The sequence below is a fragment of the Neoarius graeffei genome, chromosome 7 (genome assembly GCF_027579695.1).
Source record: "Neoarius graeffei isolate fNeoGra1 chromosome 7, fNeoGra1.pri, whole genome shotgun sequence".
In the NCBI taxonomy this organism is placed as follows: Eukaryota; Metazoa; Chordata; class Actinopteri; order Siluriformes; family Ariidae; genus Neoarius; species Neoarius graeffei.
This window is the reverse complement of record NC_083575.1, coordinates 58229654-58256027: the sequence shown is the minus strand read 5'-3', so window position 1 is coordinate 58256027 and position 26374 is coordinate 58229654. Positions and strand designations below refer to the sequence as shown.

General features: G+C 41.2%; 1 protein-coding gene across 3 annotated transcripts in view; it reads right to left on the bottom strand.

The window, feature by feature from the left end:
- LOC132889497 (uncharacterized) overlaps positions 1–26374 on the bottom strand; it is an 85448-nt gene that overhangs the window by 26545 nt on the left and 32529 nt on the right. Inside the window, exon 3 of one of the 3 annotated variants that reach the window (XM_060926068.1) lies at positions 13680–13906. The exons of 1 other annotated variant lie outside the window; for it this stretch is intronic. The gene's annotated coding sequence lies outside the window, so the exon portion shown is untranslated. Of the gene's footprint in view, positions 1–13679; positions 13907–23740; positions 24057–26374 lie in introns of those variants that run through there. One more of the 3 variants, XM_060926065.1, reaches the window with a different exon arrangement.

Here is a 26374-nt window from a genome sequence, read left to right as displayed (position 1 = left end):
AAACATGATCTGTATGCTATAGCATCTTTAATGACAAGATAATTGAATACAATCGTTATTTCAAACCTATTTTCCAAAATGTTCAAATTATTGACTTTGAAACGAGTGTAAAGTTTTTATTTTTGTTGAGTATACTTTGTAACTTTCACTGTACTTACAGTGCCTTGAAAAAGTATTCATACCCCTTGAACTTTTTCACATTTTTCCACCTTACAACCACGAACTTAAAAGTTTTTTATTGAGATTTTATGTGATAGACCAACACAGAGTAGCACATAATTGTGAAGTGAAATGAAAATGATAAATGGTCTTCAAAATTTTAAACAAATAAAAATCTGAAAAATGTGGTGTGCATTAGTATTCAGCCCCCTGTACTCTGATACCTCTAAATACAATCCAGTGCAATCAATTGCCTTCAGAAGTCATCTAATTAGTTAATAGAGTCCTACTGTGTGTAATTTACTCTCAGCATAAATACACTTGTTCTGTGAAGGCCTCAGTGGTTTGTTAGAGAACACTGAAGAACAAACAGCATCATGAAGACCAAAGAACTCACCAGACAGGTCAGGGATAAAGTTCTGGAGAAGTTTAAAGCAGGGTTAGGTTATAAAAAATATCCCAAGCTCTGAACATCTCAAGAAGCACTGTTCAATCCATCATTCAAAAATGGAAAAAGTATGGCACAACTGCAAACCTACCAAGACATGGCCGTCCACCTAAACTGACAGAGCGAGCAAGGAGAGCACTGGTCAGAGAAGCAGCCAAGAGGCCCATGATCACTCTGGAGGAGCTGCAGAAATCCACAGCTCAGGTGGGAGAATCTGTGCACAGGACAACTATAAGTCGTACACTCCACAAATCTGGCCTTTTTGGAAGAGTGGCAAGAAGAAAGCCATTGTTGAAAGACAGGCATAAGAAATCCCATTTGCAGTTTGCCAGAAGGCATATAGGGGACACAGCAAACATATGGAAGAAGGTGCTTTGGTCAGATGAGACCAAAGTTGAACTTTTTGGCCTAAATGCAAAGCGCTATGTGTGGCAGAAAACTAACACTGCTCATCACCCTGCACACACCATCCCCACTGTGAAACATGGTAGTGGCAGCATCATGCTATGGGGATGCTTTTCTTCAGCAGGGACAGGGAAGCTGGTCAGAGTTGATGGGAAGATGGATGGAGCTAAATACAGGGCAATCCTGGAAGAAAACCTGTTGGAGGCTGCAAAAGACTTGAGACTGGGAAGGAGATTCACCTTCCAGCAAGACAATGACCCTAAACATACAGCCAGAGCTACAATGGAATGGTTTAGATCAAAGAATATTCATGTGTTAGAATGGCCCAGTCAAAGTCCAGACCTAAATCCCATTGAGCATCTGTGGCAAGACTTGAAAATTGCTGTTCACAGACACTCTCCATCCAATCTGGCTGAGTTTGAGCTATTTTGCAAAGAAGAATGGGCAAAAATTTCAGTGTCTAGATGTGCAAAGCTGGTAGAGACATACCACAAAAGACTTGCAGCTGTAATTGCAGCAAAAGGTGACTCTACAAAGTATTGACGCAGGGGGGCTGAATACTGATGCACACCACATTTTTCAGATTTTTATTTGTTTACAATTCTGAAGACCATTTATCATTTTTGTTTCACTTCACAATTATGTGCTACTCTGTGTTGGTCTATCACATAAAATCTCAATAAAAAACTTTTAAGTTCGTGGTTGTAAGGTGGAAAAATGTGAAAAAGTTCAAGGGGTATGAATACTTTTTCAACGCACTGTACTGTATACTGTGATCAAAATGTGACTGTCTGGTGTTTCCCAGAGGGAGATGGGTTTCCTTTCCAGTCTGCTTCTTTTCAAGGTTCCTTCTGTCTTATAAATTTATTTGATAGTCCACTGGGCAAGTTAAAGTGCCAGTGTGCTTGCCCAGTCTCAGGTTTTGGTTTAGGGGATGACTTGGTCATATCATTGTCCTTTTCTAAGAAAGTTTCTGAGTTAGCATATTGTTTTTTCTCTCCTCAAGAAAAATGTTTGGAAGTCAGCTGTGAGCTGTGTTTTTTTTTTTTTACATTGTGCATGCTGGGGTGGCACGGTGGTGTAGTGGCTAGCGCTATCGCCTCACAGCAAGAAGGTCCGGGTTCGAGCCCCGTGGCCGACAAGGGCCTTTCTGTGTGGAGTTTGCATGTTCTCCCCGTGTCCGCATGGGTTTCCTCCGGGTGCTCCGGTTTCCCCCACAGTCCAAAGACATGCAGGTTAGGTTAACTGGTGACTCTAAATTGACCGTAGGTGTGAGTGTGAATGGTTGTCTGTGTCTATGTGTCAGCCCTGTGATGACCTGGCAACTTGTCCAGAGTGTACACCGCCTTTCGCCCGTAGTCAGCTGGGATAGGCTCCAGCTTGCCTGCGACCCTGTATAACAGGATAAAGTGGCTAGAGATAATGAGATGAGATGAGATTGTGCATGCTATTCATTAGGCATCTATGTTGTGATAAGATGTCAGGCTAGCATCTTTATACTTTCATGACATGTTTAACTGTGAGGTAACTATATGTTGTGCAAACAGGCGAGGCATACGATGGCTTTACTCTGCATTAGCTTTGTTCATTTTTGTTAGTGTCTCCATATATCTGTGGGTTGCTGATTCTGACACAACAGTGTTGTCCATGCACAGCAATTAATCCTTAGAGAAAAAAACAATGCTTGTGGTGCAGAACAACTAGTGCATGCTTCGTATATAAAATCAAGCACAGTGAAGAACATTTTATTTTGTTCCATAAATATTTTTACATGTTAAAAGTCAATAGAGTATAGTTTTTTTTCCTGGTTGCTGAATGAGAGAAGAAACATGAGTGGACTCTGTCCTTCTGATCCAGCTTGTCCATCAGGCAACTATGAATAAAAGAACTTATTCTATCCGCATTCACTGAATATGAGCAATTGCATGCTCTGATTGGCTACTCTACTACTAGTCTATCAGCTCATATACTGTGAGTAGAGAAAAACAAAATGGCAGAGCATGTTGCTGAACTGAGGACGAAATAAAAACTCTACTTGAAAACAAAACCCCCCAAAATACAAAAAAATGCAACAAAATATGGAATGAAAGCATTTGATGGTAAGAATGTATTTTTTTATTTTTCAAGAATTATTATTATCACATTTTTCACAAATTGCTACTGTCATTGTTAAGTGGAAATGATTTTGTCAGACGTTTTGTATGAAGTTTGTATTTAGTGAACTTGCAAAAAATAAAAATAAAAATACTCTGTTTGTTAAAGTCCAGTGAATGTGGATTAGATATGGCTGGGTTCTTGCCTGAACTTGTTTATCAAATGTGGATACAATAAAACAATTGTTCCACTCAATCTCATTGTACATAGCTAATAGCCAACTCGGCTATCAGCTCATGTACAACTCAGTTTTGTGGAATAATTGTTAATTATACTAAATTTGAGGCAATGTTGCAACTTCAACTTCCTCAACTTCAAATTTCAGCTCATCAACTACCAGTTCCTTCCCCGTTTATGGAGTGATGTTATATTGACATGGACACTCCTGGTGAACAAGGGCGGCACGGTGGTGTAGTGGTTAGCGCTGTCACCTCACAGCAAGAAGGTCCGGGTTCGATCCCCGTGGCCGGCGAGGGCCTTTCTGTGCGGAGTTTGCATGTTCTCCCTGTGTCCGCGTGGGTTTCCTCCGGGTGCTCCGGTTTCCCCCACAGTCCAAAGACATGCAGGTTAGGTTAACTGGTGACTCTAAATTGACCGTAGGTGTGAATGTGAGTGTGAATGGTGTCTGTGTCTATGTGTCAGCCCTGTGATGACCTGGCGACTTGTCCAGGGTGTACCCCGCCTTTCGCCCGAAGTCAGCTGGGATAGGCTCCAGCTTGCCTGCGACCCTGTAGAACAGGATAAAGCGGCTAGAGATAATGAGATGAGATGAGACTCATGGTGAACAATATGAGCAATTGCATGCTCTGATTGGCTACTCTACTACTAGTCTATCAGCTCATATACTGTGAGTAGAGAAAAACAACTTTTAAATTACAACCCCGATTCCAAAAAAGTTGGGACAAAGTACAAATTGTAAATAAAAACGGAATGCAATAATTTACAAATCTCAAAAACTGATATTGTATTCACAATAGAACATAGACAACATATCAAATGTTGAAAGTGAGACATTTTGAAATTTCATGCCAAATATTGGCTCATTTGAAATTTCATGACAGCAACGCATCTCAAAAAAGTTGGGACAGGGGCAATAAGAGGCTGGAAAAGTTAAAGGTACAAAAAAGGAACAGCTGGAGGACCAAATTGCAACTCATTAGGTCAATTGGCAATAGGTCATTAACATGACTGGGTATAAAAAGAGCATCTTGGAGTGGCAGCGGCTCTCAGAAGTAAAGATGGGAAGAGGATCACCAATCCCCCTAATTCTGCGCTGACAAATAGTGGGACAATATCAGAAAGGAGTTCGACAGTGTAAAATTGCAAAGAGTTTGAACATATCATCATCTACAGTGCATAATATCATCAAAAGATTCAGAGAATCTGGAAGAATCTCCGTGTGTAAGGGTCAAGGCCAGAAAACCATACTGGGTGCCCATGATCTTCGGGCCCTTAGACGGCACTGCATCACATACAGGCATGCTTCTATATTGGAAATCAGAAAATGGGCTCAGGAATATTTCCAGAGAACATTATCTATGAACACAATTCACAGTGCCATCCGCCATTGCCAGCTAAAACTCGATAGTTCAAAGAAGAAGCCGTATCTAAACATGATCCAGAAGCGCAGACGTCTTCTCTGGGCCAAGGCTCATTTAAAATGGACTGTGGCAAAGTGGAAAACTGTTCTGTGGTCAGACGAATCAAAATTTGAAGTTCTTTATGGAAATCAGGGACGCCGTGTCATTCCGACTAAAGAGGAGAAGGACCACCCAAGTTGTTATCAGCGCTCAGTTCAGAAGCCTGCATCTCTAATGGTATGGGGTTGCATTAGTGCGTGTGGCATGGGCAGCTTACACATCTGGAAAGACACCATCAATGCTGAAAGGTATATCCAGGTTCTAGAGCAACATATGCTCCCATCCAGACGACGTCTCTTTCAGGGAAGACCTTGCATTTTCCAACATGACAATGCCAAACCACATACTGCATCAATTACAGCATCATGGCTGCATAGAAGAAGGGTCCGGGTACTGAACTGGCCAGGCTGCAGTCCAGATCTTTCACCCATAGAAAACATTTGGTGCATCATAAAATGGAAGATATGACAAAAAAGACCTAAGACAGTTGAGCAACTAGAATCCTACATTAGACAAGAATGGGTTAACGTTCCTATCCCTAAACTTGAGCAACTTGTCTCCTCAGTCCCCAGACGTTTACAGACTGTTGTAAAGAGAAAAGGGGATGTCTCACAGTGGTAAACATGGCCTTGTCCCAACTTTTTTGAGATGTGTTGTTGTCATGAAATTTAAAATCCCCTAATTTTTCTCTTTAAATGATACATTTTCTCAGTTTAAACATTTGATATGTCATGTATGTTCTATTCTGAATAAAATATGGAATTTTGAAACTTCCACATCACTGCATTCCGTTTTTATTTACAATTTGTACTTTGTCCCAAATTTTTTGGAATCAGGGTTGTAGTTTATAGCCATATTAGATTTAGCTAAATTAATATACAGGTATAGTACTTGGGTAAATTTATAACATTGACCATACTAACTGCTGTTCTGAAAATTCTGACAAACGTTAGCCAGAATGTTTTCATGTTTTTTTTTCTTCCCACTTTGCATGTTGAACATCCAGAGGTGGGAAATTTGCAAAGTATCACTTACAGTGGTGCTTGAAAGTTTGTGAACCCTTTAGAATTTTCTATATTTCTGTATAAATATGACCTAAAACAGCATCAGATTTTCACACAAATCCTAAAAGTAGATAAAGAGAACCCAGTTAAACAAATGATACAGAAATATTATACTTGGTCATTTATTTATTGAGGAAAATGATCCAATATTACATATCTGTGAGTGGCAAAAGTATGTGAACCTCTAGGATTAGCAGTTAATTTGAAGGTGAAATTAGAGTCAGGTGTTTTCAATCAATGGGATGACAATCAGGTGTGAGTGGGCACCCTGTTTTATTTAAAGAACAGGGATCTATCAAAGTCTGATCTTCACAACACACGTTTGTGGAAGTGTATCATGGCACAAACAAAGGAGATTTCTGAGGACCTCAGAAAAAGCGTTTTTGATGCTCATCAGGCTGGAAAAGGTTACAAAATCATCTCTAAAGAGTTTGGACTCCACCAATCCACAGTCAGACAGATTGTGTACAAATGGCGGAAATTCAAGACCATTATTACCCTCCCCAGAAGTGGTCGACCAACAAAAATCACTCCAAGAGCAAGGCGTGTAATAGTCAGCCAGGTCACAAAGGACCCCAGGGTAACTTCTAAGCAACTGAAGGCTTCTCTCACATTGGCTAATGTTAATGTTCATGAGTCCACCATCAGGAGAACACTGAACAACAATGGTGTGCATGGCAGGGTTGCAAGGAGAAAGCCACTGCTCTCCAAAAAGAACATTGCTGCTTGTCTGCAGTTTGCTAAAGATCACAAGGACAAGCCAGAAGGCTATTGGAAAAAGGTTTTGTGGATGGATGAGATCAAAATAGAACTTTTTGGTTTAAATGAGAAGCGTTATTTTTGGAGAAAGGAAAACACGGCATTCCAGCATAAGAACCTTATCCATCTGTGAAACATGGTGGTGGTAGTATCATGGTTTTGCTGCATCTGGGCCAGGATGGCTTGCCATCATTGATGGAACAATGAATTCTGAATTATACCAGTGAATTCTAAAGGAAAATGTCAGGACATCTGTCCATGAACTGAATCTCAAGAGAAGGTGGGTCATGCAGCAAGATAACGACCCTAAGCACACAAGTCGTTCCACCAAAGAATGGTTAAAGAAGAATAAAGTTAATGTTTTGGAATGGCCAAGTCAAAGTCCTGACCTTAATCCAATGGAAATGTTGTGGAAGGACCTGAAGCGAGCAGTTCATGTGAGGAAACCCACCAACATCCCAGAGTTGAAGCTGTTCTGTACAGAGGAATGGGCTAAAATTCCTCCAAGCCGGTGTGCAGGACTGATCAACAGTTACCGGAAACGTTTAGTTGCAGTTATTGCTGCACAAGGGGGTCACACCAGATACTGAAAGCAAAGGTTCACATACTTTTGCCACTCACAGATATGTAATATTGGATCATTTTCCTCAATAAATAAATGACCAAGTATAATATTTTTGCCTCATTTTGTTTAACTGGGTTCCCTTTATCTAGTTTTGGGACTTGTGTGAAAATCTGATGATATTTTAGGTCATATTTATGCAGAAATATAGAAAATTCTAAAGGGTTCACAAACTTTCAAGCACCACTGTACATAATGTCAAAACATGTGCTGTGTCAGAATTTATTCCCTATGCATTATCTGTTACTCTGTTTGGGTATTAGCTATTTTGTAGTGTTGTCTGAATTCTCAGAAGAGAAATCATCTATAGTAGTTCACTATATAATTACCCATGGTGCACAAGAAATCCAGCATACGACCAATGCACACTACTTCTACACTGAACTACCACATTAAATAAAAATGTTTAATGACCATTAAAGCTAGCAGGTACTTAATACAGAGAATAGCTTTTATTAATCCTGTATTTTTGTGGTTTCGGTTTGCCAGGTCATTTTAAATGTCTGAATGGTTTATGTGATGGGAAGTGATGATGATATGACTCAACAGGATGTGTTCTCTGAATTCAGTCTGTTTAGTGCTCTATATAAAAAGTCTATATAATAAAAAATTAAACAAATGAATGAGGAAAATATTTCAGACACTGAAAAGCTACTTTTGGACAAAATGAATTGAATTGAACTACTACACATGGTCCCCCCCAGGAAATATCACTGAATTACATTAAAAATATATATAATTTAATCAAAATCTCTTTGAAGTTTTCAGGATTCATACATATGGTCTGTCAAAAGCCTGGTGATGTTCCTTTTTAAATGAAAGTTAAGAAAAAGCTTAGTTCACTGGATGAGAGCATCCTGTTGTTCCACTTTTGTGATCTCCATAGACAGAGCTCTTACTGCAGAACCTTGGCCTGCTTATTTAATGTAGATTTATAGTTGGCCATGTGGAGATCAATAGAAGAACAATGTGGAAAGATAGAGGAGAACAAGGACTCTCATAGAGGTTTTGGACAGTAATGGCAGCCTCCTGCTAGTTACAAAGGACAATGGGGGAAAAATGGCTTGTGACAAAGCGGGGCATTCTTCTGAAGTGGTTTCACAATTCGTGGAAAAAGAAGAGAAATAAGAATATTTTATCTTCAAGAAAGGGCATCCTGAATTTTGAGAATGAGCTATTCTGAATGGCAAGAAACCTTATCATTGTTTTTGAACAGCCAGTCATGATGCTTGCAGATTTATGAAAAAGATAAACACAGAACATAAAATCTTGTTAATTGTTAGATTATTTAATTTTGTATATCTATCTATCTATCTATCTATCTATCTATCTATCTATCTATCTATCTATCTATCTGTCTGTCTGTCTGTCTGTCTGTCTGTCTGTCTCAAATTTGAATTTTCTAATTAGAATTTCCAGTTGTAGAATCAATAGTAGAATAATTCCACATTATTTCTATGTACACTCAAAGTCGAACCCAGATTCTTTTGTAGCACATATTTTACATAAACATATTAACATTAACTAGAAACAGAAATGAGGAAGGTCTAAACACAAAACTAGGGAATGCGATCAAGGGATTTAAAAGAGTAGAGAGTCTGAGCCAGAACACACAGAACTCTTTTGTCACCTGGGGATGCGTATTTGCCCATTAGATGTTGACCTGATTTAGAAACGCAGCTGTGTAGGAACGTAATGTCAGGCCCTTCCAGCATCCCCAGGCTTCTCTCTCTCTCTCTCTCTCTCTCTCTCTCTTTCTCCCTTAGTGAATTAGATGCTGCAAGACTCTTGTCTCTCTCTCTCTCTCTCTCTCTCTCTCTCTCTCTCACTCTGGAGTCGTGGTGTTGTGTTGTCAGAAAAATGTTCATCTGACGTACTTAGCGTCAGGGTATGAGAAAACGGTTCCATGTCCTAGTTGAGCTTCATTAGGACTGGACCGCCTCTTCACATCTTCAGGCACACACTGTGCCACTTGACATTAGGCTTATTAATGCACCCCCAGCTGCCTCACCTCTTTATTTATGGCCAATTGTGAACTAGACTAGCCCGTGGCCACAGAGGGACAAATCCATTTTAGCACACAAGTCGAAACACGTCCACACTTGGACAAACATTCTCTGGTGGAGAAAGTGAACTGAATACCACAGCCCCTTTCTTTCAAGCTTATTTTTTCTTTTCTTTATTGCCCTCTCAGGTCCCAGAGTTTCACAGTCGGAAAGCTACTTCACTTTTTCATCCTGGCGCCTAGACTACAATGCCAGCAGCCAACCGTGTTTATGCAGAAAAGTTGGCACACACGTCTCTAGGAATCTTCCCTTACTAGAATTTTTCCCCTTACTCTTTCTTCATATCCGTGATCTCTGTAGCTTCTTTAGAAGTCCTTAGAGGACGAGTTAAGGCATCTAATGCTCGAACTAGCACTGCTAAAATATTTGGACACATAATGTTAAGCAGTTGTTGATATGACGATGACGGTCAATAATGACTTTGCTCTCAGCCTGTAATGTAAATGTCTGTATATGTGTGTTTGTGGATGTCAGAAGGTCCTTCGCCTTTTCAGGCAGCTACCACTTGCAAGCACTTGTTTAATCAAGGAGCATTCAGAGACTTTCAACACCTTCTTACAGTAAGCCCACACAAATCCTGGGCTAACTTTCACACACATAGTGGGACATGCATACATGCAGCAGGGCTGTGAGGGTTGCAGAGACCGTAACTTTAGCCTCACAGAGAGAGGCACCTCACCACATCAAGCCATGCAGTCAGTGGGCACTGCCACGTCCAATCCAGCTGCTCTCAAGTGACAGGAGGCAGAAAAAAACAGCCATGATCAGGCAAGCCAAAGCGAGAGTTTGATTTAATAGCAAGACTCAGCGGATTTGATTTCTTTCCACAGGCTTGCTGGAAGCAGCAGCAGAGAGTGATGGAAGCTGAGAAGAGACAGGAAGACTTGGGGAAGCCAGTGGTGCTGAACTTTGTGGAAAGTGTCAGTCTTGCGACAATCTCAGTCTCGGATGGAGCTATAATCCATGCAAAAGTGTCTCATGCACGGGAGAGTGAAATGAATGGCCACAGCATGCACCGTAGCATGCTCCTATTTTACTTCTCTTCTGTCAGATTTCTCTTTCAAGTGGATGTGTTTTATAAAGCTCTTTTGTAATAAAACACCATCAGTTATCACACTGTTGATTTAACAAATGGTATGTCTTGCTCCAGGAATGAAGATCGTTTGGTCAGTTTCTGCACATTACAAAATTGATGGTATGCCATGATAAGTACAGAAAGTTTAATTTTGAATCTGGAAAGCATTGACTACAGGGTAGAATGCAGCAAATTACCAGAACCTCATACTCACTGGGACCCACATGCTCCAACCAAGACCTGATGGAAGCACACGACACTGCTCTCCTATGGATACAGCAGTGGTATGACAAGATATGATGATAATGATGACCTGAACCTCATAACCTCTAGCACATTCAGACACACATATCCAAAGTGAGTATACAAGCCCATGCAGGAGCTTATTTGAAATGTTCTTATTCACATGCACATACACATGCAGAGCAGTTCTTGACAGTTATACAACATTCACATGAGGCAACAGTAATGACCCTAACCCATAACTACGTCATCGCTTGTTTACCGCAATGTATTATGGGCAATACCCGGGGTCAGCTCTGCCGTATTGTTTACTTTTACCTTTGTTAAACACTACATTGTTCTGTCTAACCGGTTTTTAACCATGCCTAAAGTGAATTGCTGTGTGCCTTACTGTGTCTCCACAACAAAGAGAACACCTAATTTGAGCTTTTATCAGCTACCAGTCGAGCAGAAGAGAAGAAAGAAATGGATAAGTTTAATCCGCAATGAAAACCTTTGTACTGAATCGAAATGGACAAGTATTTGTAGTTTACATTTCTCTGGTGGGAAAAAGATGGACTTAAGCTGTGACCCAGCAATATTTCCATGGTCTGCAGAATGGCCTTCAGTTATAGATGATTATAACAATCGACACTCTTCATCGTCTGAAACTAGCGATATTCCAAAGCCTGTAAAACAAAGAGACATTCTTCGGCCTTTGCCTCTCGACATGCCGAAGCACTCGGCAGCTCAACGAGCCTGTCGGACTAATAAAACTCCCAAACCACAAAGGGTTCTCTTTCAGGTATGTATAATGTTCAGTGTACCTCGCTAGTGGCATTTATTGAAGAAAATGCATTTATACTCAACATGATATGGCAGATCAGCGGGTTTCCAAAGGTTTATTTATTTATTTTTTGTAATGTTTCCTGATATCAAGTTTTATTTAACTATTCACTCATTTATAAATGTTTTGATGCTGTTTATCTGGGCCCGGGATCATGAAGCAATCTTAGACTTAAAGGGCATATTCTGGACCAATTTCGTTTTTTTTTTTATATGAAAGAATGTCCCTTTGCACACTCATCCAGAAGGGTAATTTTGCACAAGGCCATCTGTCTACAGCAGAAAAAAAAAAAAAAAAAAAACACGTCTGGAAAAATCCCAAGGGAGTCTGGAGCCAGAATTGTGACATTATCTGCGGAAGCGCCAGCAGGCTGCGCAAGCTTTGCATGGTTTCAGTGCACAGCCTGTGTAGACCAAGCGCTCCCATTTCTCTCTCGTTGTCCGGTCTTTTGGGAAACGATGAGTACTAATCCCATCAAGATTGGTGTTGCTACACCCTCCTATGATAAATCTGTTAACCATTTTAATAATTATGTGATAACGTTGAAGAAATTTGCAGAAAACCACCAGGTTGTTTTCTCATAAACAAACCAGCGCAAGTACAAGGCAAAGATTTAATTAGAACAAAACTTCTTAGAAAATGGTAAGGAATAACTGAAGATTAAAAGAAACAAATTTAGACTTTACTCTAAGATTGCTTCATGATCCAATATATGTCCTCAGAAATAAGACATTCTGAGATTTGATGTTGTTGTTGTACAGTGTGGTAGACTCGGTCTAGACTCTTACCTTCTCACCAAGCTTGATTTGGATTCTGATTTTCCTGCTGTAAACCTTCGACATGTTATCTGTGGTTGGTAGAAGAGAGCAACTGGACTTGCTTGAAGATTCTTGAAAACGTTTCGCCTCTCATCCGAAAGGCTTCCTCAGTTCTGTCTGACTAATAGGGAGTATCAAGTATTTATCCTCTCATGGATCATCATAGAATCTGAATCAGAATGCTGATGGCTGCATTGTAGGTGGCCGATAAAAGATGTCATAGACACCCACCTCTGTTCAGTGATGGTCATTCCAAGTTGACAAAAATGAACGATCCCCTCTGGCTAAGATGTCTGCCAGTCTTCTGGAAGTCCTCTCATACTCCCGCACCAGTCGAAGGGATCTCATCTCAAAGTGCGTAGAAACATATCTGTGAAGAATCTCAGTCATCCAGGTACATAGTAATCTGTGGTTGGTAGAAGAGAGCAACTGGACTTACTTGAAGATTCTTGAAAACGTTATCCACAACATTGGATAACGTAAGGTTATTGGACATGTTATCCACCTCTTTAAATCACCAATTTCATTGTCTTCCACAACAGAGCATGGTAAAATTGCTCCTCTCACATCACTCTCATGTAAAATTAATCTGACATCCGTCATATCGCTGAACTACCGACCCCGGCTATCCCCCACAATGCATTGTGGTAAACAAGTAATGACATAGTTATGCTTGGGGGCTATTATACTCTCTCAGTTTCATTTAAGCGTTAGTTGAGTCCATTACACTATGCAAGTATGATGATGCATAGAGATAAATGATGTGTAGAAGAGATGGGGGCTAGGTCTAGGAGATAGGAACTGAAATGCACTCATAGAGTGAAGGATAGTAAGGCAGACACAGGCAGGGGGCAGACAGCACTGCAAACAGTGGGGCAAAAGCCCCTAGGCCCTTGATCATGTGGCCTCTTCAGATGAATTACTTATAAGGGAATATGTGCAGATTGAGGCCTCCTTCCAGACTCTGATCTTCCTGCCAGTTTAGCCAAAGTCCTCTCCTCCTCTTAGCCTGATTTTTTTTTATCTAGTGTGATTCTGAGCCACGAGCCATCCACAACACATCACAAAGAGAAAGAGAGAGAGAGAGAGAGAGAGAGAGAGAAACTTTTACAACTCTGACACTAGCTCTGGCCAGGCTCAATTCCTGACATGTGCAGATCTGTAGCAAGCAACGTTGTAGCCTACTTTTAAACACACACACACACACACACACACACACACACACACACACACACACACCAGAGCGTGTTTTCCTTCTATACTGGCAACTCTTTCTGGGCAAAGACAAAGTTGATATGGGCTGGCCAGCAGTGTGATGTTCAGCCAAGGAAAATCGATTATGTAGAACCCACCGAATCATGTTGCGTGAGAAATCAGTGCCTGTGGTTGGTGACAGTAAAACCAGGGTCTGGCACAGGCACAGCTGCAGTTGATGGAGAGACTACTCACCCTGCTTAGGTAAACAGGACTGTGTTTGATTTTTACCGCATGCACCAGACCGCTTCTCGGGAACAGCAAAGACCAATGGCACAGATGGCTTTGAAAAAAAAAAAATTCCACCCATAAGTATTAAGCTCTTCCAATGAAATCCAGATTGGGACCTTTGGAGTGCAGCTGAAAAACAGAACTGAGGGGTGAAATGGGGATGGATAAAAAAAAAGTCAGATAGGTGCTTTAAAAGGAGTTCACTTTGGGGCGAACATTGTATATACTGTGCACTAGGGTTGGGTTCACTACCAATACCTTAAAAAAAGATTTATTATTCAGAATTATATTATTTATCAAACCAGGACAAATAATATTTTAGCCATTTGATACATTTTGTGTGGAAAATATATTAATGTCCTGTTTGCACATCACTTGTTTCATTTAAAACAATTGTAATGTTGCGAATTTAATTCACATAATAATACATGCAGACTTCTTTATACAATACTCAACAGAAGAGTAATGTAATGTGGTTTGTGAAATATAGTGGTAGTGGTAATGGCGGTGGTTATACTACTACTACTAATAATAATAATAATGTGCAGCTGGTAATAGTGACCAGTTTTCTCTTCACCAGCACGTGTATACATGCTCGAAAGCATGGTGTGACGTGGTGTCCTTGAATTAGATAACTGATTATGCTCAATAAATGAATAATAATATTAAGTTGAAATACTCAAGGCTGTTTTAAAAAATTGACATATTAACAGTGGGCAACATGGTGGCCCAGTGGGTTGTTTTGCCACCTCACAACTCCAGGGTCCTTGGTTTGATCCTGAGCTTGAGTGTGGAGATTTGCATCATGTTCTCCTTGTTTTTTATGTGGATTTCCTCTGGGTTCTTCCCTTTCCTCCCACCTCTTAAAAACATGCAAGGAGACAGATTGGCTACCCTAAATACCACCACCTAGCGTGTGATTATGTGCCTGAATGGCATCCCATTTGGGGTGATGCTGCAATTGGTTCCAGATCCACCAAGACCCTAACCAGCCTTTATTTGTCACATGTACACTCAAGCACACAGTGAAATTTAACCTCTGAATTTAACCCATCTGAAGCAGTGACATGCACATACAAGTGAGCAATGAGCATACCCAGAGCAGTGGGCAGCTATACTACAGCGCTTAGGGAGCAGTCAGGGGTTAGATGCCTTGCTGGTGGTTAGGTGCCCAACCTCAGGCCATGGCTGCCCCATGTTAACCTAACTGCATGTCTTTGTGACTGTCAGGGAAACTGGAGCACCTGGAGGAAACCCACATAGACATGGGGAGAACATGCAAACTTCACACAGAAAGGCCCCCATCGGCCACTGGGCTCAAACCCAGAACCTTCTACCACTGTGCCGCCCACCAGAGTAGAGCAGTTACTGAAGATGCATGAACGAGCAAACATATAAACAGTTCTTACTAGTGGACTCAGACATTTATACTCGGTCCCTATTTTCATAGTTTGTAAAAACCATAAAACGATCATTAAACAGAGACAAAGGTGTACACACGTAGCTGTTAGAGCACTGTATAGCACAGTGATGCTATGATTATGTAAACAAATGCACTGGCAGCATGGTGTGTGTACACATCTGAGAGACAGGGTGTGAGAGGGTGATGTAGAGTGCTCTGTGAGTCTATCCACACTACAGCGATGTGTGATATACCTGTGGCCTGCAGCCCTGTGAATCCAGTCACACTGCTGTTAACACACACTGGCAGCACGAGGCTCTGGGCCTCTTCAGCACCCTGCACAAATCCAAAGTGAAACAATTGTTCTGCACAACTTCTGCTTCTGTCCTGTAGAGCAATGTAATTTAAGGCTAGCAAACATGACCCTCGGGTTACTCTCGTTCTTAACATCACTCTCTCACTCACACAATGTGCCAGAGTTGCAGCTGTGTCTACTGAAAATAATGGGGTTACAAAATAATCGCTCACACAGAGAGACCACCAGCCCCTGTCTCTGTGGGAGAGAGAGAGAGAGAGAGAGAGAGAGAGAGAGAGAGAGAGAGAGAGAGAAGTGTGTCAGTGGTCAAATGAAGTGATTTCCTCTAGATACCACAGAGAGTAGAAAAAGGGCATAAGAGAAGAAATAGATACATAAAGATAAGGAAGAGAAAAAAAATCTGAGCACGATTAGTTGCCCTAGATTTTTAAATTTATCTCCTGTTTTGGGCATTAAATAAAATAACCAAAGTAATATAATCAACTGTCCCCATTACTGAAAGTTCCCATGTAGGGCAATTGAACAAAGTGGCGTCCTCAAAGTGTGAAGGAGCTGAAATGAGGTCATTCCTGGGAGCCATCGGTAATGAACCTTGTCACACGGGAAAGCACATGCATGTGTATGAGTGCTAAAGTGAGTAGACTGCGATGACCTGGGAGCAAATCTACGCAAATCTACAGCACACAATGGCACAGCTCATGAAAATATGGAGACATGGGGAAGTTAGGGTATACGCACCACCACATCTTACACAACTCCAAGCTTGTTTTTATTGAATTTCTTCCAAAAGCTCTGTCATCCTTCCTGACAGATCATAGCAGATGATATTTTACATTTCTCATCTCATCTCATTATCTCTAGCCGCTTTATCCTTCTACAGGGTCGCAGGCAAGCTGGAGCCTATCCCAGCTGACTATGGGCGAAAGGCGAGGTACACCCTGGACAAGTCGCCAGGTCATCACAGGGCTGACACATAGACACAGACAACCATTCACACTCACATTCACACCTACGGTCAATTTAGAGTCACCAGTTAACCTAACCTGCATGTCTTTGGACTGTGGGGGAAACCGGAGCACCCGGAGGAAACCCACGCGGACACGGGGAGAACATGCAAATTCCGCACAGAAAGGCCCTCGCCGGCCACGGGGCTTGAACCCAGGACCTTCTTGCTGTGAGGCGACAGCGCTAACCACTACACCACCGTGCCACCCATATTTTACATTTCTTTTACAAAATAAATCTTGCTAAGTGGTTAAAAGAATATCATTGACATGTTTCTCACTTATCTGAAATGCCCTTACACTGGAGTGTGTGTGTACAGAACAGGTATTACAGTCCAACAATAGAGGATTAGAGGATGAGACATAAAGAACATGTTACTAAAGCTGTTCTTTTACTTCTTGCAGTTTTTTAAAACTTCCTGTGCACTTAGCAACAATTAAGAAAGAGTATGAAAAGTAATAATTCAAAACTAAATATGATAATTAAATTTTTTTTTTTAATTTGCACACCTTTCATACATGTAATGGAGCTTCACATTGAGTTGAAAATAATCAGGAGAAAAACGCACCAATGTACAGTCAAAAGTTTCATCACACATTCTAATTCACTGGTTTTTCTTTATTTTTATTTATTCAAAGACACTTAATGTTTTAAAGTAATGATGGATGTCGTTTCTCTTTACTTAGCTGTGTGGTTCTTGATATAATATGGATTACTACAGTTGTGGGACCATGAGTTGGCTTGGTGGTTAGCGTGTCCACCTCTTGACCAGAAGACCATCATAAAAATGGTACCTACTACCATCTGGCAAGGCATGCTGCAATACAGATGCGAGTAGGGAAGTCAAACTCTTGCGGTTATCAGAGGACTAGCCCCCCCACTGTAACCCTAGCTGTATAGACCCTTTTCACATGACGTCACGACAAACGCGGCTGCCATTTTGGACATGTACTACCAGTAGTTTACCACAGCCAACATTGAGGAACGGCAGCAAAGAAAGTTTTTACTTTCAGCAAGACTTCCATCATGCCACTATATTGTTGTGCACCTGGATGTAGTAACCATCAACAAACAAGGCAAGGGTTATCATTTTATCGGATCCCGGTAGATGCTGACCGACGGAGAAGATGGATAGCGGCATACCAACGCTTGTGTAGTGACCACTTTGTTGGAGGTAAGACGAATAAAATTAGCCAGAAAAGGCATTACATTGGTGTTAACATTCTGTGGCGGCAAGTGTGTAACCAAATAGGTTAAAATAACCTATTTGGTTACACACTCGTAAACGCGACCACCATTTTGGACATGTAGCGGACTTCGGCTTGTTCTTCTGTAGTAGCTATTGTTGACTAGCTAATGTCAACAAGTAGCTGGTATGTTACTGTAGCAATGTTTATGTTCAGTCATTTGGATGACTGTTAAAACCTTTCAGTCTCAAGTTTTTCCTTTACTGTATTCACTAGTTTACTGTAATTATGATCCGGCAGCTATTTACACCGGATCCAGTATAAATAGCTGCCGGAGCCAACGTCCGAGGTTCCGGAGCGCGCTCCGGCTTGCTCCCGGAGTGCTCCGGCCGAGGTTCCCCTCAAATTAAGCAGCGCGCGCCGGCTTGCTCCAGGAGTGCTCCGGCCGAGGTTCCGGAGCACACTCCGGCCGAAGTTCCCCTCAAATTAAGCAGTGCGCTCCGGCTTGCTCCGGAGCAAGCCGGAGTGCGCTCTGTAACCTCGGCCGGAGCACTCCTGGAGCAAGCCGGCGCGCGCTGCTTAATTTGAGGGGAACCTCGGCCGGAGCACTCCGGGAGCAAGCTGGCGTGCGCTGCTTAATTTGAGGGGAACCTCGACCGGAGCACTCCAGGAGCAAGCCGGAGCGCGCTCCGGAACCTCGGACGTTGGCGTGTATGTGTATGGCGATGGGTTTTTAACGACATAGGTATACAGATCATGTGGGCCGAAGTCAGGTAAAGACGAGGGCTTCGTGTACTTCCGTACGTCAGTGAACAATCCTGGTGGAAGCAGGTAAACGTCGTTCTCTAAGCCTGCTAACCTCAATTTTTGCAAATACCTCTCCCTCTGCTCGCCCTGTAAATGCCCTACGTCGCTGGATAGTGAAGGTATTTTCTGCATCTCGCTCCTTTTTCTTGTATGTTCTCCGTTTGTCGCCTTCCTCGCATTCAAACAGATTCGAGCCGAAGTCCGCTACATGTCCAAAATGGTGGTCGCGTTTACGAAGGTCACGTGACTGAAAAGGGTCTATAGGCGACAGGCCGAGGGCTATCGAAACGGAGATCAGCGCCAAACCCATACGCCTTAAAGAGTTGGTTCGTACTGAGACAGGAGACTGCCTGGGAAGACCAGATCCTGGCGTGAGAGGGACCTTGACTACAGTTGTGGAATAGGGCTATTTACTGTGTTTTTATTATTTATTATTTGATCTAAAACACATTAAGAAGGCACGAAATTGCACTCATTAACTTTTGACAAGGCACCAATTAATTAGATTAGATTAGATAAAACTTTATTGATCCCTTTGGGTGGGTTCCCTCAGGGAAATTAAGATTCCAGCAGCATCATTACAGATAAACAGAGAAAAGAAATGGAGAAAACTTCTAGATAAATTAAAATAAATTAAGTATTTACACATACAAATATAAAAAGAACAAGATATGGGGAGGGGAGGCAGCGGCAGGAGAGATATTGCACTTTATATTGCACATTATATTGCACATTGTCTGGTATTGCCTATTGTTAGGCTAGGCTACTGCTCCTTCCCGTCCTCTGTCCTCCTGTTCCCCCTCCTCCCCCCCAGAGAGGAGTTGTACAGTCTGATGGTGTGAGGGACAAAGGAGTTTTTGAGTCTGTTCGTCCTGCACTTGGGAAGGAGCATTCTGTCACTGAACAGGCTCCTCTGGTTGCTGATGATGGTGCACAGAGGGTGACTGGCATCGTCCATGATGTTCAATAGTTTGTCCATAGACCTCTTCTCTGCCACCGTAATTGAAACACATTCCAGGTGACTACCTCATGAAGCTGGTTAAGATAATGCTAATAGTGTGTAAAATGTCATAAAGGTAAATGCTGGGTACATTGAAGAATCTAAAATATGAAGCATAAACTATGAAGTGTAAAGTGTTAAACACTTTTGTTTCCCGCATAATTCCATATGTTATTTCATAGTGTTGATGTCTTCAGTATTGTTCTACAATGTAGAAAATAGTCAATATACAGAAAAACCTATGAATAAATAGGGGTGTCCAAACTTTTGACTGGTACTGTATATTAAGCTGTTATGATTTTGTGGAACACATCTTTATTTGTGTGTACAGTATAATGGAAACACAATCACAAACTCTTCTCTTCGCAAACGTAGTCCCATTTCTGAAAGGATGAATGATACAGATTTAGATTTACAGATTAATTTATAAATAGCTTTCACTGAAGAATTCATGAAAAATATTTTTGCCCCGAAGTGTTTATTGACTGCCTTCTAACTGCTGTTAGAGTTCTGAATAAGCAGGTTGTTTCTCAGTACGAGGTAACATTGCTAAATTATCATCCATGGTAATTGCGCATATGCTATACATGTGGGAGATGAGGTTAGGTTTTTCGAAAAAACACTCGACTATGTCTTTAAGAAAGAGAATTTGAGATCTTCCCCATTCTTTATTGTCTCGCTGCTGTAAAGTTTTCCCTTAAGGTTGTGCCACAGATGATTTTGCAGCTGCGTGTTGTGACACTTTATCAAGGCTGAATCTCTCTGGATTAAGTAAAAGTGCTTGGATAAGGCAAAGAGAATTTTTCTCTCCCAATGAGTAATCCTCACACTGGGTTTAATACACTTAAAAATAAGTGCACAGACAGTAGCTAGACAAAGAGACTGTTTGTATGTTACACAGGGTCAGCTGCAGAACAGCAATAGATGCTCACATGTCTCATCTCTGGGACAGATGAGGGAGTGCAATGAAGCTTAATTAGATTTCCCTGCACATCCCGAACACACTCTGCCCCTTGGAGCCTCACCGGTCTGGAGAGCAATGAGAAATTCTTGCCCTAATCAAATTAACTTGCACCATTTTGGCAAATAAACAGTACTTATCTGGACATAGATCATATGGCTTGTGAAGGCAGACACATTGACCTCTTACTCTGATCAATAGCATGGTGTACCTCCGCATGTGTTTCTTTGCAATGGGAAAGGGAAAGAGAAACACAGATAAAGTATGTAAGCTCCTGATAAAGATCCTGATTACACACAGGACAGTAAAGACATCTATGAGAAAATTCAGCCAGGCTTAGAGCACTGTTTAAAAACTTGGACTGGATCAGTTCAGTTACAGAACAACGAAGACACAAAACCCAGTTCTAATGGCTGCAGCAAGAGTAAAAATGATGGAATTACACATGAAACTGTGTAAATGTGTGCTGAGGTCTGTAAGGATAATAATGCTTTCAAAATGAAAGGATTTAAGGGATAATGCTGGAATAACACAAAGTAGGCCACAGAGAGGCCTAGGAGGTCAAGAGATTGTGGTCATTTCTGCTAACACAAATAGCCATATGTGTCTGAGAGAGAGAGAGAGAGAGAGAGAGTGAGAGTGAGTTTCATTCGCATCACCCAGGAAGAGCAATTCCCCAACTAGGTTGACCCTTGGAGCCGACTGTGGCCAGAAGGCTGGTAAGAGTGAAAGAGTGAGAGAACATCTGCACACACTCGTATCAAGGACTGAAAATCAGTTACCACATCTGACGTGGCTTTGAGCCATATCCAGATCTTTATCATTCACTGTCCAGTGCTCACACATTTAACACTCACTCTGTACATTTCTCTGTCCCTCTACAGAAAAGTTCATTAAAAAAACCTTGATATTATGAAATACCCACCTCATTATCTCATCTCATCTCATTATCTCTAGCCGCTTTATCCTTCTACAGGGTCGCAGGCAAGCTGGAGCCTATCCCAGCTGACTACGGGCGAAAGGCAGGGTACACCCTGGACAAGTCGCCAGGTCATCACAGGGCTGACACATAGACACAGACAACCATTCACACTCACATTCACACCTACGGTCAATTTAGAGTCACCAGTTAACCTAATTTGCATGTCTTTGGACTGTGGGGGAAACCGGAGCACCCGGAGGAAACCCACGTGGACACAGGGAGAACATGCAAACTCCACACAGAAAGGCCCTCGCCGGCCACGGGGCTTGAACCTGGACCTTCTTGCTGTGAGGCGACAGCGCTAACCACTACACCACCCTCATTATCTCGACATTTTAAAAATACAAGAACGAGACATCTGTGGGTAACCTGATGACATGACGTATGAATGGTAGAAGACATCATCCAAATGTAATTTTAGTTACAATTTTATTAATTCCCATAAGTGTATATGTCCCTTTTTCTTTTTTTTCCTGTGTGATTTGGCAGATTTAAACTCAGTAATGATGGTGATCTGGAAACAAGCTTTCTAAGCAGTGGACTCAGACGTCTTCAAGGAAGCATGCTAATTACTCCACGCTGCAAATCAATAGCTCTCTAAGAAAATATATTTAAAAAGCTGCCATTAGCCATCCCCCTCTGTCACTTTTTCCCTCCCTTGTTTTTGCTGTAGCACATGGAGCACGAGTGGTGCCCCTCTGCCGGCATTTTAATTGTGGCAGCAATCAGAGAGATTCACAGGAATTCATTAATATGCAGATTTACAGCATCGTTTTGCTGCCACTCATTTCTGTTTCTTTTTTTTGTGGGATTTCACATAAATTACCATCAGAGATTTTCATAATTGCTTATATATAAAGAATTACCATAAATCCACACTGTATGCTATTTAAAGTGTGTAAACCCCCCCCCCCCCCCCCAATTTATGCTAAATGATTAATGCGTCAGGCTGCTAGCATTTTCCACTTCATTAATAAAAAGTTCTTGTTTTATTTTTAATTTTTGATATATACTGTATACACAGTATATGTACTGGACGGTGTACTGTACGACAGTATTCTTTCTGTAACTGCATTTCAATACCATCCAGGAAAAGACAAAAGCAGTTTTCATATGGAAACACTAGGAGGAGATTAAGGCTTATTTTTCTCATTGTCTGGGAGAAAGGAGGGACTGAATTAGACTCGTCACCTGTGTGCTCACCACATTAAAATTACATAAAACTTGCAACGCTGCACACAGCCCATTGCAGTTTATAGACAGATAATGGGAGGGTGAAAGAATATGCTTTTATTAAATTATTGTTTAATCCTTCACTCTGGAGGATTGCTACTGTGTTTAGGTGTTTTGAAATGTCTCACTTTCTGCTGGCTCTTTCAAGTGTCGCTATAGTTTGGTTCCAGCCTCTTCCACAGTTTACCAGTAAATATTTTTGGATTGTTGTAGTTGGCAACATTAGAATAAAGGCATATGGATGGACCTTCTGTGGATGTGTTTCATCTAAAGTGTACTTACATATGCGCTTAGAAAAAATCAGCATAAAGTTTATGGCATTTAAACAGCGTGCAAGTATGTATATTAGAGAGGTCAAAAACCTCTGTATTTCAAGAAGGAAAGGGGTTGGTAAAGACTTCAATCAGTCCAGTGAGAACATTCATCTTATCCTCACCCCCAAGTATCGAAATTCAACTCGCCTGACAAGCAAAGTGTAAATGGTGATGATGAATGGAAAGGAAAGCACATGTCCCAGTGCTGCACACTCAAATCACTGAATACTCATGGCACCTTGCACTTATTTTTAATACATTTTTGATACTGCCCTGCATGCTCAGAATGTCTGTGCTTGTACTCACTATTAAAAATAGTGTGTAAACACACAAAAAAATGTGTCTTTGTGAGTTGTTGAATCACTTTGAACCAACAGAACAGTGTTTGGAATTGTTCTGAAGAGATGAACATCATTCTTCCCCCCCCCCAAAAAAAAAAAATATATATATTCTTTCAATTGGTGTTTTGATGATGGCGATGGAGAGTGCTGTCTGCTGCTCAAAATTTTCCCATAGGTGTTCGATTTTCCTCCTCATCAAACCATTCAGTGAGCTCTCATACCTTGTGGATAGGGGCACTATCATCATGAAAGAGCTGACTCCCATTAGGATAGAAATGTTTTATCATAGGATAAAGGTGATCAGCAGGGGTGGATAAAGTACTAAGAAGTGAAGGTTAAGTGAAAGTACTGATAATTTCTCAAAATCTTAATTAAATGTAAAAGTATCCACATTAAATGTAGAAGTGAATGTAAAAATGGTTGATACTTTTAAAGCGATTAACCAGGAAATTTTGAAATTACAGGGTTATGAAATGTCATCACTGTACATTAATACAAGATGTTCTTGATGAAAAAATTAAGCTGACTTCAGCTTAAAAAATGTGTTAAAGTTGTAATGTTGGTCTGTTGGGCCATTTCCCCAGGCACGGCCATACTGGATTAGCCAGATATAGGGCTACATTAGGAGATGAAAACGAGGGTAGCGCTGCATGACATAGGATTCCGCATGCCTTCTTCATTCGGTACTGTATCCAAGACGTTTGGCCGAGTGGTTTCATCGAGTAACGCGGGAAAACTTTACTCCTGTAAAAAGCAGCAAATTGTGCAGTGAGCATTTTACAGAAGATTGTTTTGCAGAGGACTTGTATGAAAAAAAATCAATCACTGGGAAGAAGCAAGACACAAGGCAGAAACAACAACTGAAGCTAGATGCAATCCCGACTTTATTTCACCACAAAACACCGACACCAGCAGCACGACAGCATATCATGTCACGCATCAAATGGATGGAAGATAAGCAGATAAATATCTTTTAAAAAATAAACAGGCAATTAACTAGCCACTACTTTATCTTTGATTCGTTTTCTAATACTGCATTGCCATAATTTTTGTTGAGAAATGCAAACAAATTGATCAAGTAGTCACGCTAGACTATAATATTATACTATAATCTAGTATAGCATGCACTTGTACACCTCCGCTGTGCTCACGGAAAATGACATCATGCCCGATGGAGTTATGGCAGCCTCCCTGACAAAAAATAGTCCCATCTATTTTCATCATTTTAGTGGTTATATCATTAAGAACAAATCCAACATGCAGCTTTTTATTTTATAAAGGACAAAGACTGACTGTTTGCTCAATTTGTTTATTTGCAAGATATTTTCTTTAAATACAGTATTAAAATGTAAAAATTTTATATTTTCAATTGATTAAATTAAGTAATGTTATGTATTACTTATCCAAACCGTTAGATGATTTTTGTTCTAAAGGAACTACACAATTTTGTCTGAAAAATAAAACAACTAATCTATCTATCTATCCATCCACCTCTTCTTTTTTCAGCTGCTCCCATTAGGGGTCGCCACAGCAGATCTGGAGTGGGTTTCCAAAATGCATTGCAGCACAAAGATAATCATTAAATGGTAGAGCGAGCAGCACAATGAATGCTGTCTCTCCTAGTTGAGACACTCTTAGTGTTGAGGCTTTTGGGAAACCCACTGTTGTTCCGCATATTTGATTTGGCAAAGGGTTTACATCAGATGCCCTTCCTGATGCAACCCTCCCCAGTTTATCCAGGCTTGGGACCAGCGCTAAGTATGCACTGGCTTGTACAACCCCAGTAGCTGGGTATCTGTACCTAATCTACATGTCTTTTGAACTGTGGGGGAAACTGGAGCACCTGGAGGAAACCCACACAGACACGGGGAGAACATGCAAACTCTACACAGAAAGGCCCCCGTTGGCCACTGGGCTCGAAACTGGAACCTTCTTGCTGTGAGGCGACAGTGTTACACACTACACCACTGTGCTGCCATCTAGCTATCGATACACCAATTAGCCATAACATTAAAACCACCGTGAAGTGAATAACATTGATTATTTCATTACAGTGGCACCTGTCAATGGATAGGATATATGAGGCAGCAAGAGAAGAGTCAGTTTTTGAAATTGATGTGTTGGAAGCAGGAAAAAGGGACAAGCGTAAAGAGCTGAATGACTTGGACAAGGGCCAAATTGTGATGGCTGGATGACTGGGTCTGAGCATCTCCAAAATGGTGGGGTGTTCCCAGTATACAGTGGTTAGTACCTACCAAAAGTGGTCCAAGGAAGGACAACCAGTGAACCAGGGACAGGGTCATGGGTGTCGAAGGCTCATTGATTCCCATGGGGCATGAAGGCTAGCCCATATGTTCCAATCCCACAGAACAGCTACTGTAGCACAAACCGCTGAAAACGTTAATGCTGACACCTTTCTGTTTTAGCCAGCATTAACTTTTTCAGCAGTTTGTGCTACAGTTGTGGCAGGGGTGCTCATCCTCAACTTCCACACTGCAGATTGCCCATCTTCAAACATGTACGGATAGCTATAGTGCTAATTATATTTTATAGCATGAGAAGGTCAATGCACATGACAAATTGTCACAATTCTTGACAGTTTTGTTCTATATTAATAAACCCGACTGGGTGCTACACTGAAATGATTAGATGCTACATAAGGGAACAAGTGGACGTAAACCATGCCATAAAATCCATGCAACAAAGCAGAACTCCATTTTGTCACCGACCTATAGGTGCTTAAGAATTCACAACCTGAATGGACCTGCACAGCCTCTCCTTGTGTTTTGTTTAAGAGGCAATTGGCAGTATGATGTGTGAAATCAACAGCAAGGTAGCATTTTCTCTCTTCTACTAGTTGCCTTGTGTTCTGTGGCCATGTTTTCCTCTGTCTCACCTTCCAGCATTCAGTATGCCATCAAAATGGCAACAGAATTAACCTTTGAAAAAGAGGTAATCGAAGTGTCCAACAAGCATTCATGACTTCACTGGTCACAATAGTTGTTCTTTGAACACAATATGTGTTGTGAATAATGACAGAATGTCAATGACAATATTGCATT